At 40.4% G+C, this 19,722-nt stretch overlaps 1 long non-coding RNA gene across 1 annotated transcript in view; it reads right to left on the reverse strand.

The window, feature by feature from the left end:
* Positions 1 to 19,722, reverse strand: part of LOC148594471 (uncharacterized) — a 533,350-nt gene that overhangs the window by 114,501 nt on the left and 399,127 nt on the right. The window lies entirely within an intron of this gene.

Raw genomic sequence — 19,722 nt, forward strand, 5'->3', positions numbered from 1 at the left:
CCAGGGAATAACCAGTGATAAGTGAGCCTGGCATTAGCATTTGTTACACATTATCCAATTGGAGATCATCTTTGATTGTAACTTTGCAAACTTTCAAAGTTACAGCTAAACCTTTCTACAAGGAAGAAACATATTTTGAAATCCTTCAGCAGAAAGGATTTGGCTGTTTTCAGCTATGAAGGTAGAAGAGTATTTTTGTCCCCCAAGAATTCTGGCTACGTTTCACCTGTTGTCCCCATGCAGCAGAACAGTGACAGGCAGCAGCCTCTTTTGGAAGCTTGGCAGGGAAAAGGAGAAATGGCAGAGAAGGCAAGTGGGAGGTGGAAGCCGCCGGAGCGAGACGCCGCGCAGCCTAAGCCTGCTTAGTGCCCAAGCCTGCTCCAAACCCGACTGTCCGGGCCTGCCGGGGCTCCCGCACGCAGCGCAGAGCGGGAGGGCAGGGAACGCAGCCCGCCCGCCTCCCGCTGTGGCCCGCGCCGCTTCGGCACCGTCCGGCCTTGCTCTCCTCCAGGGCAAGGCCGGCCACCCGCAGCCTGTTTGGGACACCAAAGAGGAGGGCACCCGCCAGCCGGCCAAGCCCCGGCACGAGCAGGGGGAAGGGACTCGGCTTCTCAAGGTGTCGTTCCTGCCGAACACGTGAGTTTGTATTCGCAGAACTGAACACCTGGAATATTCAGATATATAAAAAATGAGAGACTGCTGATTTGGAAGCAGACTTAGCAGTTACAAAATGGAATAATGGGATATTTAGTCAAGGACACCATTAGAGATTGAAGCAAAAAAAGAAAGAGGAAAACTGAGATGCTCCAGCATCACCCAGGCCCTCCAAGTCAGGTATTGGACTCCCACACACAGAAGTGGCGATGTTGCTGCTGAAGCACTGGCTTGGGCAGGAGATGCTCTCCGGATCACTGTCTGTTCTCACTAAAACACAACTAGTCTCCCAACAGGAACACAGCCGCTGGACTGCTGGAAACGGCCCAGGGTGCTAAGACCAAAGATGATGGTAACATCTCTACTTTGTGACTTAAGGAACTTTTGCAGCTGGGTTAAGTCACGCAGCGAGTCTTCCCTTTTTCTGCACGTTTGCAGTAATTCCTGCGGTCACAGCCCACCCTAGGGGTCCCGCCGGAGCCGCGTTGTGTCAGGGCCCCACGCCGGGGGTCCGCGGGGACGTGTCACCCGCACCGCGGCGCTCTCGGCCGGGCGCAGCTCCCGCCGCACCGGGCGCCTTCAGGGCACAAACGCTAAAGCCCGGCGGGAGGTACCAGCCACGCGCCCTGCGTGACCGCGGGTTCGGGAGGCCGCGAGCAGCGTCCGCTCAGGCGGGATCGAGCCCGCCGGGACACCCGCAGCGCAGCGGTACTGGTGGCGGTACCGGTACTGGTGGCGGTACCGGCGCCTCAGCGCCCAACGGCGCCCCGGGAAGGGGGTTCGGGGGTATCGGGGGGTCGCCCCGTAACTCACGCGCCGCGCGGGCTCCGGCGCCGGCCGCGCTTTTCCCTCCGGCCGCCTTTTGCCGCCCGCCCCTGGGCGACCAATCGCAGCCCTCGGCGGAAACCGCCGTCCCGGCCAATGGCGCGGCCGGCCGAGCGGAGGCGCGCGGCTATTGGCCAGCGGGCGGGCAGCGTCCCGCCCAAGGCGCGCGGGGCGGCGGGGTTGGGCCGAGGGGTTTGTGGCGGTTGGAACCGGCGTGGTTGGAGCCGGGAGTGGGTTCTCTATGTGGGCCTGTGGCTGCCCCTGCCGGTTTGTGCGGTTGGAGGGCGGCAGCGCGGAAGGAAGAGCGAGCACAGGGCTCCTTCCAGCCCGGGCGGGCGCAGGGCTGCGCCCGGCCCGCCTTGCCGCTGCGGCTCCGTGGTAGCGCCCGGGGGAGGGAATGGGGGGATCCTCCCCGACAACGCGCCGGCCCCCAGTGCAGCCGCCCAAGTTTGGGTCTGCGTGGGGTGTCAGTGCCCTGCGCAGCCGCGTTCGGACCTCGTGAGTCCCGTGCGTGGCCGTTGTGAAGCTCCCGCCGCAGTAGGAAAGGTCTGGGTCTCCTCAGTGCTGTTGCAAGCCAGATAAGCCCTGAAACAGCTCTCTGTCTGCACCAGTAATAACGGGGGATGTGATGGCTGTTTCATCCTGGTGCCCAACTGTGTAGTAAAAGAGATCGCACAGAATGCAAAATTAAAAGTAAGTAGTGTCTAGAGTCTGGCCTGCGCTGTAGCTGCTGGCCACGGCACCGGCAAGCATGGGACACCAGTGAAGAGAGTTCTGTTTCCCATCTGTGAAAGTGGTTTTCAGTTGTTTTGATTTGTGCTTTTGTAGAGTAGGTTTAAGCCCCCAGTAGGCTTGTTTTCCTAAGCTATGTTTCATAGGCCCTTTGCAAGAAAACTGGCTTTGGTGTCACAGGTCATAGACCTGAAAAGGCCTCAGCTCTGCAGCTGGGAATGTGGTAACTGAGACCCTCACAAGTGGTTCTTCAGGGCTGCTGAAGCACCGTGGCCACTGCCATGGCTGTTAGAGACCCGCTGCGTTGCGCGGGGCAGAGCCGTGGAGCGAAGGAGCGTGGAGCGCTGCTGCAAAGAGTGCACAGGGTTTCCTAGCAGCTTCTGCATCCCGCTGCCTCTGCCTCAGCTATTATGGAACATTTGGCCTCAAACTCTGTCAAGTAACAATGACAAGTTCCAGAAAAAGAGGCTATTTGTTTGAATTGCATTTTCCTGTCTAAACTGGTAGAATTTTATTGAAGCCAGTGCAGTTGTGTGCTAGTGTTAAGGAATTTGGCACCTCACTTTTTGTCTTTTATATATATATTTTTTCCACTCTTTTATTTTTGTTCTAACAAGAAAGCTATTCTTCTTTAATGCTAAAGGCTAGCTGTCCTGCGTTTGAATACACTAAGTCTCTTGCTGACACATGTTGCTCAACCTCTTTGGTGTTTGTTTGTTTTTGGTTTTTGTTTTCTCAGCAGTTGTTCTAATTTGCGCATCCTGTTAAGAATTTTAATCAGCCAGTAGAGTGCCTAGACATTTAGCTAGCTGAAATATGCTCTCAACAATTTTAGTTAAGGGTAAGAGTATTTAAGAGCAGATTACAACAAACATGAATTAAATAAGGGATAATGGCAGAATAATGCTGGCAAAATTTTCTTCTTTCTTTTACCCGTGAAATCCTGCGTCAGGTAGAAAGGTTGCTTAAGCATAAATGAGAGCAAACTTGTCCTAGTGCTGATGACAGATGACATCAATCTAAATTAACCTTGTAGGATGGCCTACCTGCAATCATTTCTGCATACTGTACACAGTGCATTAATAATTCAAATTAATACTTGTGAAATATCTGCAGATTATTTATGAGTCACTGCCTCCTGGCCAGTTCAGAATTTCAGCCTGCCTCCATGGCTTCCCTTTGTGCCTTTGAGTTCTGATCATGTAGAATCACCTTTTTTATCATTGCCTTTTTTATAGAGCTTCCATTACTAGCATTTCTTTGTTAATGATGTCAATACTACCTTTTTTCCCTGCCGTCATTGAGGTTGTATTCATTCACAGTGAGAAATCCCTTTCACTTTATCTTCCTTGTTCAATACAACATCTCAGACTCAATTTGTTCTAACACCAAAATCTTTTCATTTAGACCTTGTCATTTATCTACACAAATAACTTGTAATATAAACTAACATTGTCTCTTAGAGATAATACTGCCTTGCTCTTTTTTTTTTTCAGTCTGACAAAAAATGCCATTCTTGACACAGGGCTACATTTGTCTTTCTTTTCTTCCTTTTTGTGTTTCTACAGAAGTCGTCCAATCAGATTAGCCATGACTCCTCAAATGAAGATCTTTTCAAAACTCACCTCTTCATCAATGTCTGTCTTCATGTGCTTCATGGGAGTGACAGATCGGGTATACTGTTTTCTTTAGCTTGTTATTTGTTTATTCATTTATTTATTTTATTTTTATTTAGAATGAATGTAGAATTGGTAAAGGCAACACTTCACTACTTTTGCTAAAACATGAGAAACGCCATCTCCATTTAAACTGGGTAAGCAGAAATCCCTTTCCTTCCTGCTGTTAAGGCAGAGAAAGTTCTCATTCAGCACTGAGCTTCCAGTTCTTACAACATACCTAAGGTAGGAGCTTATCAAAGGTAAAAGAAAAAACCTGTCAACCAAATATGGTGAACAAAATGGCATGTCCAATGCTCTGCAAGCCAAACTGCCTTCTCCTGTGACTTTATCTCTTATGTTGCGTCTATAGGATTAGAAGCCAAACGACAAGACAGGCCCACGAAGAACATTGCTTAAGGCAGACAAGCAATTGCCCAAACCAACCTCTGGGAGCTCTCTGAGAAGAAATGATCAAAACGTTGCTGTGTGATTGCATCCACCACTGCCAGAATCTGAAGGTGACTTGAACTTTTTTTTTTTTTTCCCCCAATCTGCTGACAGCCATAAAAGAATCAGTGCTGACACTGGAAAATGTCTGTTAACCTCTTCCTGGATCAGTTAAGGTAGCATAAGTCTCCCTGTGCTTGTGCTATGATACAACCTTATTTAAAAGAGAGGACAGAGCCAGGGAGATAATTGATGAAAGACTCCATGGCAGACAGTGGTAGGAAAGCCTAACCTCTCCCTGCTGCCAAGAACATCTGCTCATGAATTAGAAATTTAGCATTAGAAGTTAGAAACTGCTTGGAAACAATAAGCTGCAGATGCTTATTGCCCTAGCAGTTAATATATGTATGTATATATATGTGCCTTAATGTATGTGTATGAATATGTAAATACATGCGTGTGTAGATAGACATACACAGACATATGGAATTCTATTTGAATGATAGGATTAACTGTTAAATGTATTATTCAGTCTTCATTAGCCTAATATCACATGCTAAAAGTAAACTTCCCAACTTTTAATTCCTCTTTTTGTTTGGAAATATGATTCTATGGCAAATTTTGTCTTTCTCTAGCACCAAGTTGAGACAAATCTCTTCATGCTATTGTGCCCTTCAGGAATACTGTCAAATTCAATCATTCAGAACTCATGAGACTTGCAGTAATGCAAAGGGATTGTTTTGAAAACCAGGGGACTAAGTTTTTTTTATTTTTTTAATTTACCATTCCGATACTTTAACCTTCTTGACTTGAAATTTAGTACTTTATTTACATGTAAGGTGAGATTGCTAGCTTTGCTCTCATGCAGATGAGAGCTTCATGATGCTGCGAAGCTCAGAATAATGCACTTGGATGTGGCCGTGACTGTCTATGGCTGTATTTTCTGATGAGCTAGTCCTATCTGAAATGTCAAGAGTTGTTGTGGTGTCAGAAAATGCACTAGAATACAGCAGGCTCTGCACTCATACAGACTGAGTTAAAAATAGATATGAAAATGACCTCAGGAAAAGATGCAGAGGAATTCTTGACCTTTTGTAAATTGGGTCCCATTCAAACAAAAAATATTTTAATAAAGCCTTTTATTTAACAAAACATAGCACCTAAGAATAATGAATGTAGGCCACGCCTACATGCTGGAGGAGTTTGCAATGGACTGAGGAGCCAACTGGCAAGTGACTGAACACGGGTTCCAAGGGTGATGCAGTAGCAAAAAGAGTTTGTGCAGACCCTAATTGTGGCTTCTTTTACCTTTACATGAAAATTTCTGAGGATGATTCAGACATGGTGTACACAGATATGATGCTCAAGTTTCAAAAGTGATGCCAAAAATGTAGATTGAGATTAAAAACCTCTATCCACCTGATCAGAAAGATTAAAAAGTGATTTGATAACTGTGTGCCTAGAACAAAATACTGAGTGAAAACAGCTGTTGAATCTAGCAAAGCGCAATGTAAGAAGTAGTAATGTCTGGAATAAAGCAAATTCAAAGAGTGAATTAGGTGCAGTTTCTAGTAATTATTAATCACTGTAATAAACAGGTAGGGGATGTGGCTTAATTCTTTAGCTATCGATGTCTTCAGATCAAGACTGGATGCTGTCCTGTAAGATGCAGTTCAGCCGAATATGGCTGATGATGTGTTTGACTATAGCAGGCTCAGTTCAGGGGTAATTGGGTTAAATCTAATGGTGTACAATTTACAGGATATCAGACCAGATGCTCCAGTGTCTTTTCGGGCATCTTTTGTCTCAAGTTCATCTTTTCTGAAGTTTGTAAGTAAATCTCTTATTTTATAAAATTTCCCCAGACTCTATAAATAATTCTTTTCCTACCATCACGCCAGGTCTAGCTTTCCTTTCCAAGTATGTCCTTTCTTTATTAGACTTTTCTATCGCACTTGTTCAGTACTGTGGCCCAGAAAAATACCACTTACAGATAAAGGAAAAATAGCTCAGAAGCGTCAGCTTCTTGTCCCAGCTCAAGAGATTGCTCAGTGTCTCAGAGAAGTTTCTCTCTACCCCTTGCTTCTACTTGCCACCTAGAAAAATGCACTTCAGCTCAGCCATCTCCATCCAAATCCAGTTCTTCCTAATGAGACTATAGTGCTGCAGTCTTCACTGGGCCCAGATGTCAAAAGTGCCTCAGCAAATGGTTGAGACTACAGCTAAAAGCAAGAAAATAGAACTGATCTGGGATTGTGCTTCAGAAAATTAATCAGCCCTTAAAAGAGGGAAAATCAAAGCTTCCTTCAGATGCGAAATTCCTTTAAAGTAACTTGAATGTTCTTAGATTTGCTGCAACCTTTGTGATTGCTCACAGCTTAGCAAGAATACTCTGCTTGGCCAAAGTGGCACCTACAGAACTAAGGGTGAAAACTGGGATCTTTTGCTTATTAGCTGAGTATTTTTTCCTTTCCTCGTACTGTGTATTATCTTTACTTGAAGCATCTGTTTGAATGTACAGTGGTGCAATTTTCTTTGTTCTCTACCAAAAGTTACTATTTTTCCATGGTTAAATAAGAGATTCTGTTTCCCTAATAGATATGTAGATAGCATTGTGCTTTTGCTTCACTATCTGACATAAGGCTGAATCTCCTAACCTCACTTACTGAATAATTGTATTGTCATTGGGAATACTCACAAATGTAAAATGAGCGAGACTTGGCCCTTTGGTCATATTTTTGTAATAAAAGATAAAATGAGATTTTAGGAAACTGCAACTTATGACCATAATATTTATGAGGCTGTCAGGATTGCACTGTAAAAATTCATATTATTTAATTCTTCACTCTGACACTAAAGCATCATTTCATTTATATGCAAATAAGAATATACTCTACTGCTGTTTCTTCAGTGAAGAAGCTGTTTGAATTATTCACATTTTATTAATAAAGCTTCATAAATAAGATTTTTTTTCTACTCAATTGGTAGTGGCCAGGGGAGAATCTATTTATCAGACTTTGCTATTATGAGCTTCCTAACAAAATATGAAGATTTATGGAGTACATAATTAGATGTTATGTGATTGTAATGAAAACATTGGGTTATCCAGATGACATACTCTTTTCTATATGCATTTCTCCTTGGTAGAGGCACTTTCTGGAAAAAGAACTAAACTCATCACTGCCTTTAAGTTCCAGGAAATGTCTGTGAAGGAAACAAAGCTATATAATACCTTTTTTTTTTTTTTTTTTTTTTTGTCCGTACATGCTGAAATAATTTTACATAATGAAAGGATGCATAGGAACCTATCAGAAATGCCAGGGAGAAATATATGGGTGAAATGCTGCACCTCTTCTGAGCAGAGGTGCTGGTCTGCAGCCCTGGCATCAGTCCACAGGGTTTTGTTTTTTATTTTATTTTACTTCACTGTGCTGTAGTCCAGTGTTGTAATCTCGCTCACAGTACCTCTGAAATCTGCTCTAGTAAAACTATTCTGAGTTAGAAGAACTCTGGTAAATCTGGACTGCCTAAGCTTGTGCACAGTGCTGAAGATGTTGTATGGGAAAAGTTGACAGCTTGTGTTCTGCACCAGTCCAGAGAGATATGGACCGATTCCAGTGCTTTTCTGGAAACAAGGCAATGGAGCGGATCTTGTGGAAGTCTCTTAACATCCTAAAGTTGTCCAGACTAAGAAAACAGACTGTGATTGCATACATGGCTTTTCTTCATGTGTTTGTCTGTGAAAGAAGGATTTGCAAGCAGCTATGTTGGACTTTATCCAGCTAAACACTTAAGCATGGACCTAATCTTAAACATATGTGAGGCTTTCTTGAAGCCATCAACCTGGGCTGTGGGATGTTGTCAGCAGCATCTGCTAGATGGGCACGTGTGTTTGTGAGAGCAGCAATGAGCATTGCCCAGTAAGAGCTTGTAGCTACTTTGAGTGACCCTGTACAGGGCTGAGGGCACCCTCAACCCTCCCTATCGCAGCCCAACTCCCCCACCTTGCCCAGGTCCTGGTTCCCAGCGCGCCCCAGGCCTGGCCTGGCTGGTGTCCTCCGGCAGCCTCGGCCCATCCGCAGGGAGGAGCCGCGTTTGGGGCTGCCCCCCTGCCCACTCCCTGCCTCAGTGGGACCCCCCTGGGCAGCGAGGGTTGCCCGCTCTCTGTAGCAGTTTGTGTTTTTGTAGGGTGGACGGTAGTACATTGGTTTTCCCAGTAACCTCCCACATTTCCTCAAGTCACAAGGAGGAGGCTATGGATTTTGGAGGCTGTGGATCTCTCTCATATTCTCTGTGAGGAAATGTTTTAGTGATGTAATTTGGCGTGGCCGTGATCCAAGCAGAGGGTTTGGCTTCTACACGAGTTTTCTAGGGCAGAATTAGGATGCCTGTGCTCTGATAGTTATTTTTGTGCTCCACTCTGTGGTATGCAAACCACAGGACCATATGGCACAACTACAGAAATATGTGAGCAGATTATGCAACTGCTTCCTATTATAGCAGATATGAAAATGATGAGTTAAGTGGGTGAAAAATAATGTCAGTGTTCAAGAACGTAGCAAGTCCTAGACACTCATCTGTGAAAACTGAAATGCAGTTGCCTGAGAGACATTTCTAAGATACCTAACGTTAAGAAGACAACTGAAAAAGGAAATTAATTTATTTGATGAATAGCACAGAGAAGGACTCTGTTTTGTCTAACTGCAAATGGATTTCTTCCTAACATTCCTGAAAAGGGAATGAGTGAGGCAATGGGGGCAGTTCATACTTAGGCCATGAGAGTTGCTGTGCATACCCTGCAGAGAAGTGAGCTGTTGACTCCTTACCGTTGTGGTACAAATGTTGTAATAAACTGACATTTGTGTGGCTCCATGGTTCTCTTTAGATGTTGCTTTCTGTCATACCAGTCTCTGTTTTGTCCCTCTGTTAACAGGAATTTGGGGCAAAATAAAAGGGATCAATCAAAAACAGATATTTTCATACGAAGTGTGAAGACTAGTAGGAAACCAGTAGGATTGGATGGAGGGGTTGAAGAAAGCCTTTTAGTGGGGGCAGATGCATCTTAGGGACAGTTTCTTGCCCAATGCTAGCTCATGTATAACCAAGTGCTAATCAAGGGGCAGAGGCACAGAAACATTGCAGCTTTAGTCTGGAGTTGCTGGGGCAGAGCTGGGAAGCCTTCGTGTTTGCCCTAGCTGCAGGAATCTCTAAGCTGCTGCCGAAGCTTGTCTTCTCGCAGCCAGCTCCTCTCCACAACAACTCAGTTTCCTCTTTTGTTGTTGCTGTTGCTGGTGTGTTTGTGTGCATGTGTTTTGTTGTTGTTGGTTTGTTTGTTTTTTCCACCAAAGTTGACCCTTTGTCACCATTAGGATATTCTGGGCTGTAGAGGCTCTGTTTATCCCAGGGCACTCTTGCACTGGACTGGCCAATGCAACCTGATTTTCTTCTGTCTTCAATTGCATTTGTGTATATGCAATGCAAACCAATACCAAGTATGTGTATTACATAGTCTTACTTGGTAGCATTTGCTTTCTGTCCTGTATTTACATCAAGAAACATGTGAAAATACAAGCATTTGCAACTGAGGATAACTTAAAATATCAGATTGCTTATTTCTTAGTGGGAGATTTCAGTGAGGATGAAATTATGGGAAATAGATGGATAACACAATGGCAGAAGTAATCTGCAGCTGCAGGAGATAGAAGAAGAAGAAGAAGAAAGGCAGGATCAGGGACAAAGTCAACAGCAGAGACCATAGTGGCCACTGTTACATTAGAATGGAGCAGAACAAAAGAAGAGAGCAGGTACCCCATGTATAATATATGTGATGGGAAGGGCCAGATTCTGCCCTGCCTTGCATCAGTGCAACTTCACTGGCTGAGTCCTCTTAACACAATGTCACTTTCAATACAATCTAACAACACACAGGCAGGTTTTTATTTAAATCAATGCACAGGGCTAAATTTTGCACTGTCTTGTGCTATTTCTAGGGAATTGTAGTTTCACTCTTCCACTGCTGTTGCTATTACGGTCCTTTACACATTGCTAATTTCTTTCCCTGTATATCTTCTATGAGTAAACATTTACTTATTTCATATTTCTGTGTTTTGTTTCAGTTTCAGTAAAAATATTAAAATCTTCAAATTAAATATCATTTTGGGAAAACCGTACACTACTGCTTTAACAGTGTACTATTTCATATATATTTTTAAAAACTTTAGGAAATCTAGGTACATTCTACCCGCAAATTATGCTCATTTTAAAATATTAAGACTTTTTGCTGTGTTAGTGTTCATGTTTTCCATATTCTGGCTTCAGTGGTGTAAAAAGGACTGATGATGACAAGGACCAGCTACCAAATATCAGTAAGAATGAAAATTCACTTTTTTAGGAACATTTGTCCTATCAGATATACTCCATTTCTAGCAATTGTATTATTTTGTTGATTGGTGTGGTTTCAGCCTTTGATTCCCCTCATCACCTACAGGAAACTTTGCCTATAATCTGTGCACAGTTAATAGACAAACAGATAGGTAGGTAGAAAACATTCCTCTAAACCTGCCAACTTCCTTCCCCCAAATTCCAGGCTTAAGGTTTTTCTTGTTTATGTATATTTTATATTAGTTTAGCATTATTGACAGCACTGTTTGTACTCCTTATTTTTGTCAGTGTAATGGAAGTAGAATTAAGCCCTCTGTTCGCTGATTAACAAAGAGTAAGAGCAGCACTGTCTGCTGTCTTCAATTTGTCTCCCATACTTCCAGCTCTGAAGTGCTACCAAGAGAAGAACAAAGAAGTGCAGTTCATAAGAAAGCTGTTTCATACCCCTGTGCAGAAGAACAAAGCAGCGCACACCCAGGAGAGCGTGGAGCTCCCTCAGCTGCAGCCGGGCCGGCCGAGGAGCGCCCCGGCCCCGGCACGCGCCGAGGAGCCGCGGGGGCCCCCAGCACAACGCAGCGTCGGGGCCCTGAGACCAAAGCAGTCCATCAAAGATAGAAATTGTATACTGAAAGGAAAGCAATGCATATATCACTTAAGGCATCTAGCTTAAAATATTAAAAAGGAGGACAAAACTATGGAAGGGCAGGTTATTTTAGAAAATTGCCTTTGGACTGTATTTTAATGTTTTGAAGCTGCTCCCTGAAGCTATTTTATACAATACCCAGTTTTCTTGAGTTTCAGAAGTACTAATGATTCAGAATCACAGAAAGCTCCTGAATTCTGGTAAGGCTCCCCTCCGCTGCCTTGAAGTCGTATTTCAAGCCAGTGTTTTAGAATTACATAGTGCTGCAAAGGGGTAAAATCCCTCTGCAGTATTAGCTGTTACCTTCTTTGAAGGGAATTCATTTAAACAAGAGAAAGTGCATGCATATGATTGAAGTGTATTTCCTTGAATTATGATGAATTATTAAGCTAAAAGTTTGGCTTAATGCATCAACTGTAGTAATGAAATGCAGTATCTTCTTTTGTACTCAGTATCATTTTTTCCTCTCTTTTCAGATATTTCTTGTGGGTTTTGATGTTTAAAATAGCAGTTACTTAAAATGTCACAAATATCCAATAGCAATTTGATTGCTAACAAGCCCTTCTCCTTAATTTAATAAGGGGCTAATCATTTTTAATCCTTTACAAAATCATGGAGAGCAGGTCTTAATAAAACATAAAATGTAAGGCATATAATAAAGTGTAAAAATCTAACATAAAAATGTAATCTCATGCAAATCTCAACTATATATGACTTCAGACTCATGTTGGATACTCTCTAGCCGTATCAATCATTGTGGTGAATATGGTTTGTTTTTATGACAGCAGCAAATAATATTTCCAAGATTCACATTATAAAAATAAAACTAGGAAAAATGTAGGTAATGCAAAAATATAACTGAAATTAAAAAAGGAATTCTGCATCTACAAAATCTCATTTAAATGCCTTACTTCTTCCATAAGCTTGTTTTGTGGGAATGAGAAATTATTGCAAATTACTACAAAGCTATTTTCTGCTGAAGTTTCCTCATAATTAAAATCTGACATTTGGAGGCAGGACCTTTGCCTAATTTTTTAATGAAGAGTCTTGAAACGAATTCCCTATTTTACTATCTTTTAGCACTGTTGCGATGTATAGTTTTGATATAGTAAAAATATTTTTTTAGACTCCGTGGTGCTAACATTTAGTAGCGATTTGTATGTTACAGGAGTCTTCATATTATAATATTCTAACTCTAACAAAGTGTAACATTTTGATATTTCAAGTGACTAATTTTCATTGCATCTTAAAGGGGAAACAAACTGACATATTAACATTTTATCAAGGTGGAAGCTTTGTTTTTCAGTTGGCTCTAGGTGGAAATGGGCCTCTCACTTTATTCCTTCATTTCACTCTTTAATTATTGCATGGTGTTGGTGTGATTTTGGTATTTCACTAACTTCTCAACTGCTCTCTGTCAGCAATAGAAATTGTCCTCTTGGGCTGGAGAAGGGACATGATTCAGTCCTGCTATACCACACCACCTGAAATGCTTTTCAATGGGAAGAATTTCAACACGAATAACATTTGCCAGTTTTGACAAAGTCAAGCATCACCTTGAATCGGTATCAAAATGTCAATATACAGTAGTAAAAACAAATGCACAAGCAAACAAACAAAAAACAACCTAGTGTTAGGATCATGTATTTTAAAAACTCTTCCTTAGTTCTTCTCTTGTGATTACATAGGTGCACTCCCTAGGAAACAACAGTGGACTGGCTAGTTGTAACAGTTAAAAATAAACCTATATTTTACTACTAGAGAAGTAAAGTGGTTATTAAGAATTTAGCAGAGCCCTTGAAAATTCTTTTATTTCAGTAGTACATTGTACAGCTGTTTAACTCAGCAGAAAAGGGATGGTGCTATAGTAGTTAAGACACTTGTTTAAAGATGGGCATGTGGTGAGTCTTTCAAGGGTAGTTGTGCTGCTTTCTTATTCCCTAAAATAATTGCTCTAGATTTTTTTTTCTCTTAAAACCATACATACTAACACGTTTTGTTTGTATTTCTAGGTTTCCTGTATATTTTGGTTTGCATTATGGTTGAAGGAATGTTTCATGCTCTCACTGTTGGACAGAAAAGATAAGGTGACAAACGTGCTCGATCTTCAACCCTTGAAATACGGATAGGAAAATAAATGCAGGTACGTGGCCATACATGTGTACCTGCACATGCACACACACACATGCCAGGAGCTAATGACAAAGTTGCTAGACCCTGTCAAAGACCATGGTGAATTCCCCTCAGACTTCATGAAACACAGGATAGAAAGCAGAAGTAGTGACCCTGTGTTAGTACTTTGGAATCCATTTGGGGGAATAAGAATGGCATCTGAAATATGAAATACCCGTGACTAAATGGGACCAGGACTTTCTCTGGGAATGGACTTAACAGAGGTGCTAACAAAATGTAACAGAGGTGCTAACAAAATGGACAGAGTCCAGATGTCCATTCTGGGAATCTTTTAGCCACTCTCCAAACCTTGTCCTACAGTTTTTGCTTTTTTCTTTCTTTCTTCCTTTCCTGAAACTTCCTGATGTCCACTGTTTTATTGCATGGTTGTTGCTCTGGTGCTAGCTCTTAGCTTCATAACAGTCTTGTCTCTCTTTCAAATGCTCTTTTACGGCATTTGAAAATGTGTAGTTAGAGCAGCAGTGCTGTCAGAGGCAGTGCTCTAACGGGGAACACTGTTCTAAACACATGCTCTAAAACTGCTTGGGCAGGGGGCTTATGGCTCAATACTTCAGTGCATTTCTCTTGCTTACACTCATTTTTAAAAATATTATTTCTAATAAATACTGTTAACGAAGCCAGTGCTAGGTCAGTTCTGAAGTTGTGAAGATCTATATGCTCTACCTTACCCACTGCTGATCAAAATTCTTCCCTGAGTATTTGCGGTAGCTGGGAGGAATGATTTGGCATTGTGATTTTTTCAGAAGAGCTTTATCCTAATGCTTTGTTTTCCCTGGTATACCTGCTGTTGCCACTTCTCTTGCCCCAGGAACTGTTTCTATCTCAAATCCCCCTGCTTCCAAAGTCTGCACAGATTGTGGGTATAGGCCAAAGGTCACACTTCGGAGAAAACAGAAGAGAGTAAAGAGACAAGGAAAAGCTAATGGTCTCATAAAGGTGAAGACTTGGTGAAATTTAACCTTTTTTTACATGCAGGAGTTTATGTTGGAGACTGTAACAGTCTCCTTGGTCTTAAACTATATACCATAGAGGCGAAAGACAATTAAAAAAAATAGAGAAAAATAGGTCACAGGATATATGAAGGTACAATGGAATTAGGTAAAAATATTTACAAAAGGAAATCCATCTGTCAGGAGAATATCAGCAGACTTCTCAAGAAACAGTGCAAAAAACACTTTCTTCCTCGCAAAGAAATGAAGCAGACTTTTTTTTCGAACTGTGTATTTTGTGATCAGTTTAAGAAGGTCAAAGATTAAAGTCACTTCAGTTGCCTAGATGTTGCGCTTCTAGTATGAGTCACAGGAAAATATAGGGTGCTTAAGTGAATATGAAGACATGGTGAATGCTAATAAAAACTCTTGAAATCCATACTTTCTAACATTTCACAATGCTGTGGCAAAGTTCTAGTCATGTTGAGCTGACCTTATTAATTTTTTTAAGCTAATACCATTTGCAAAAAAAAAAAAATCTACTAAGGTAGTAGTTCTTAATGTTTAATTTCTTTCATATTAAATTAAACTTCCTTTCTTTTACAATTACATAAAATCCACTCCTGCAATTCAGAATTATTCAAATGTAAAAAAACAAAAATCCCATTTTAAATATTGATTTTACCTTTTGATTTTCCTTGCAAATGTGATCTAAGTCTTACTGATGTCACCAGAAATACTTCAGTTGATTCTGTTGCATAGTTGGTTGGGCTCCTTTGCATGAATTAAATAAGAGCCTGACTGTATTCTCTCGTAGCCTAGGGGAATGCAGGGATGTGGTTGGGGGTCGCACAACTCTCAGGTGATTTTCCTAAGCCATACAGTCATGCTTACACATCTCTAAATAATCTTTAATTATCCCATAAAATTTCAAATAGGTTTAAAATGAAAGAAGTGAGACAGGCCATGGCACAAAAAATTCAGAAACTGAGCATCTGGCATTTTCACTTCATGCAGAAGGAAGAAGGGTTGAGTGAATGCTGCAGCTATGGCGCTGTTTGAAAAATGGGAAGGGAGAACAATACCAGTTACAGCCATGTGCTCTGAGAAAGCATCTAACCCCAAGAAAACATGCAGAAATTGTGGATTCTACATGAAAAGAAACCCTCCCTAACATCCACACAAAGAAAGATATCCGAGGAAATGAAATTCATGTCTGGAGCTTTCTCTTGACCAACTTGAGAACTAGGTGGCTTCTTTAAGTGCCCAAGTCTCCACAGGGATTATGTAGGAAGTCTGGGCTCTCAATTTTGGACAGTGTATTCCAGTAGAAAACAAAGATACTTAAAATATTGGCATAGAACATTATGACATCCTGAGTTCTTTTGTAGATATAGCCTTCAATCCACTGACCATTTTAATATATTTTGACCACTTCATCTTGATATATTTAAACATGGATATCCTCTTCTGGTTGTCTTACAAAAAAAAAATTATCTATCTGGCCTGAATTAAGAAGTAAAATTGTTGATTAGTGAAGAGCTGGACTGAATATGCAAATTACAAAGTTTTCTTTGTGGCTTTATATGAGAAAATGTTTTAAAAACTTTATCAACGTCAATGTGTCAGCCTGCCTTTTTCTGTGAAATCTTGAAACTGCTCTTTCATCTATGTTGTAAACACATCAACAAGTATGTAGAATGTCTTGACTTTGAAATGCTGTCACCTACTTTCTGTATGGTTGTCAGTAGTCAGCTTGTTATAAGTGTTTCATTTCTAACTCTGCTTCTTCTGGTAGTGTGTCGACATACTGCATTTTTCAACGATGTTCCTTGCTGCTTCTTCCATTTTTATCAAAAATTTAGTGTGACAGAAGTTTTTCTTTGCAACATGTTGATATCTCAGGTTTTCCACTGTCACCAAAGCAGCTGTGCTACTTTGAGGGTAAGTTGAGAGCATGTAAACTATCTTTAGTGTTTTGTGCCCAAGTACAGCAAGAATTTGAACTCAAATGTTTCTGTGATGGTGATAAGCCCCTGAGCTTCAGCAGTTGCTTTTACCTTTATGCTGGAACTTTCCCAGAACAGGTTCAGCCTAATGCAAAGCCTGTTTCCAATGAGCCCTGCAGTATGGATTCCGTTGCTGGCTTGGAAACCAGTCTGGTCATTGGCAGTTTCTTAGATGTGAGTGTACTTGTGCTTCTGCTGCTTTTCATGTAGTTTTCTGGGTTCTTTTGCAGAAGATTGCATGGTAGGTGCTGCTTTAGTGGCCTAAGTGTCCCCACTAATAATTGAACATCTATGCTAGTTATGGCATTGCAACATTTAAGATAGTGATTATTCTTAAGTTTTAAATTATATTTGTTTCACAAGGTTTTTCAGTCCAAAAATATAATACAACACTGATGAAGTTTATGTAGGTATAAGTGTATAAGCTGGAGGGCATACTCTGTTCAAATGCTTCAAAACATGGCAATAGAATTGCATAAATCTGTAGATGAAAGTCAGTGCAACTCAGTAACTGAGATCAAGTGTTCAGTGCACTAACAACCTATTAGATACTTAGTCAGGAGGGCTGGCCGTTACAATGTGCTTTCCTTCACCTGAGAAGGTACTTAATATTTCCTACTGTTTATTATTTGCTTTGGAATAATATCCTAATGCTTTACTCACGACTAGACTACACTGTGTTAGTTGAATACCAGGGATGCAGTTTTGCACCAAACAATTTTATACTGTAATTGTTAAACACTGTTATATTATTTATTAAATTTAAAACTATATGGCTCAAGACAATGTTCTTTATGATGATGAGAGTTAAAATTGATAAATTTGAAATTGAGTTGAACTGCAAGGCAGGAATCCTATGCTTTCAAAGAAGAAGAAACTTAATTCTGATGAAATATCACTGGTCTTCTCTCCTATACCAGTATAGATTACATCCCTGATAACTAACATATCATAGAGAAATACCTTCTAGTTACAGTAAGTTTCAAAACTAGGATGACATGAACCAGAGATCAAACAAAATCTGTATACACGGACCTACTTTGAAAAAGCTAAGGATTTGTAGGGTGTTCTGATCATATAGACTGCAGAAATGTAATTGGCACATCTTTGCTGTTTAACTTCAAATGCAGACATAGCTACATTACCGGAAATTATTAGAAATAACTGATAACTGTCATCCTAGGAAGGACACTTAAAAACTGTCAGATTTATATCTGGATACATGAGTCTTACACCTGGTTCCAATCAAACCTTTAATCATATTGGCTGGACTTAATTCATCTTACATGTGGAAAAAGCTAAGTCTCTTGAAACATAGTTTATATGTTCAGGAGCTTTATTCTTCTTAATCAGAATAAGCTTAGTAATGGAGTAGGAGGAGGGAAGAAAGAAGGGAAGTTAGTAGGAAAAAAAATCTATAAATTATTAGATTGATGTTTGCTTTCAGGAGAAAATGGAATGTGGGTGAACATCTCAAAATGGACAGGAGATAAGATATTTGCATCTCTTTCTTTCTAATGAGAATGCAGTGGCCAGAGAACTGAGAGAAGAAACAGAGCGGGGAAAGAATCATACACGTAGATGCTCCATGCCGTACAGAGATTTCAGGGCTCCTCAGGTGTTGTCCCTTAGAAAAAATAAAGAGCATTTCAGCACATAAACTCTCTTTATGCAAAAACTGCTCTAGGTAAGAAAAAATATGTTCTAAAACATTTTATTTCAGACCTATGTTTTCCTCATACAGTGTCTCTTCTGTCACTTTAAAATGGACAAATATCTCAGATTTCTATTAGTATTTCTAAGATTTCTGTAGCAGCACTTTTTTTTCCAAGATCAGAAACATCCATTTCCCTGAAAATTTTCTGTCATAATTATTATACTTCCTGTCCTATTTTGAAGATTTTTTTTTCTTTTCATAGTGGATTTTTTTGATGGTAGAATGAGTGGCAGCAGAATAGCAGGCTTTCACTAAGAATCTGTACTCCAATACTCAAATCAATTGGACTGCAAATATTATTAAGGAATATTCACAGAAACAAGGATTTGGAAGATGAGTACTTTGGGCTTAATTGAAAATTTTTATCTATTTACTGAGTTGAGGTGAGCTATGAAGATAACTAATTCTTTTTTTAAATGCTGATACTCTACACTATTAAATTCATAAACACTGCTTACAATGTCAAAAGTTGGACAAAAAGCACAATTTTCTCCAGAGAATGAGTTTGATAAAATTACAAATAGGTTCGCAATGCGGCAAGAAAACATGGTAGTTTAGTGTCCCCTGTCTGCATAAAACTCACAGCAGAAATGGGAACCTTCAAAAAAAATTATTAGAAATATTTGACTTTTCTACAGATGAGAAAATTTTTGAAGAAGTAGTCTGAAGTTTTTATAAATACACTTAGCTAAGAAAAAAGAGAGTTTTATAAATATATTACATTTCAGGGTTTTCTAAATCATTCTTTTCAATGATATTATTGCAGTTTTGAATCCAAAACAAGAAATTAGGCTGATGCGAAATATAGTCAAAGCAAACGAGCCATCTGGACTCGGAATTCAGATGTTATCCATTGCATACTAGTATATATCATTGATTCACAGTAATGTAGAGAAGAACTAACAAAATAGAAGAGAGTTTTGTTGTATCCTGTGCTACTGAGATCTGACTTCAATATAATAGCTCAAGTTAAAAAAAAAAAAAAAAGACCTTTTCCCCCTTCCTTCTGAAAAAAAAAAAAAAGATTTGATTGATGGAACAGGAACTGTTGTATTTTCTGTAATAGTTGCTGCAGATACAGCTATCAAATTCATTTGTCATTATACAAAACCTGACTCCACATACACTGTCAATGAGATAACATATGTTTAAGGGAAACAGCAGTGACTTGCCTCTTAGGAGACACACCACCCCAGTGACAACCTCATTGGGTTACCTTCTACATACGTCTCATTTTATCAACTGAGTCTTTGATTGAAATAAACAAAAAAGGAAATAGCTACATGAATTTTCAGAGTCTATACTCAATATTATCTCTTTTGCCTATGTGCAAAAATTTAATGTCACTAAATACTAAGTGACATAAAAAAATGTGTTTATACATGCTGAATTTGATTAAAGTGGAATTGTAAATGTGAAATATTCTTGTTTTGCTAATTTGAAGTAGGGTGATAATATTATACACAATGAAAGTGGTCCTTGGTGGTTAGTTTAGGTTCAAAGGGTTCAGCAGGCGGAGTTCATGTCTTAAAAA

This window comes from Tinamus guttatus, unplaced genomic scaffold, assembly GCF_059628265.1.
Source record: "Tinamus guttatus ecotype Peru unplaced genomic scaffold, ASM5962826v1 Tinamus_guttatus_pri_ptg000242l, whole genome shotgun sequence".
NCBI lineage: Eukaryota > Metazoa > Chordata > Aves > Tinamiformes > Tinamidae > Tinamus > Tinamus guttatus.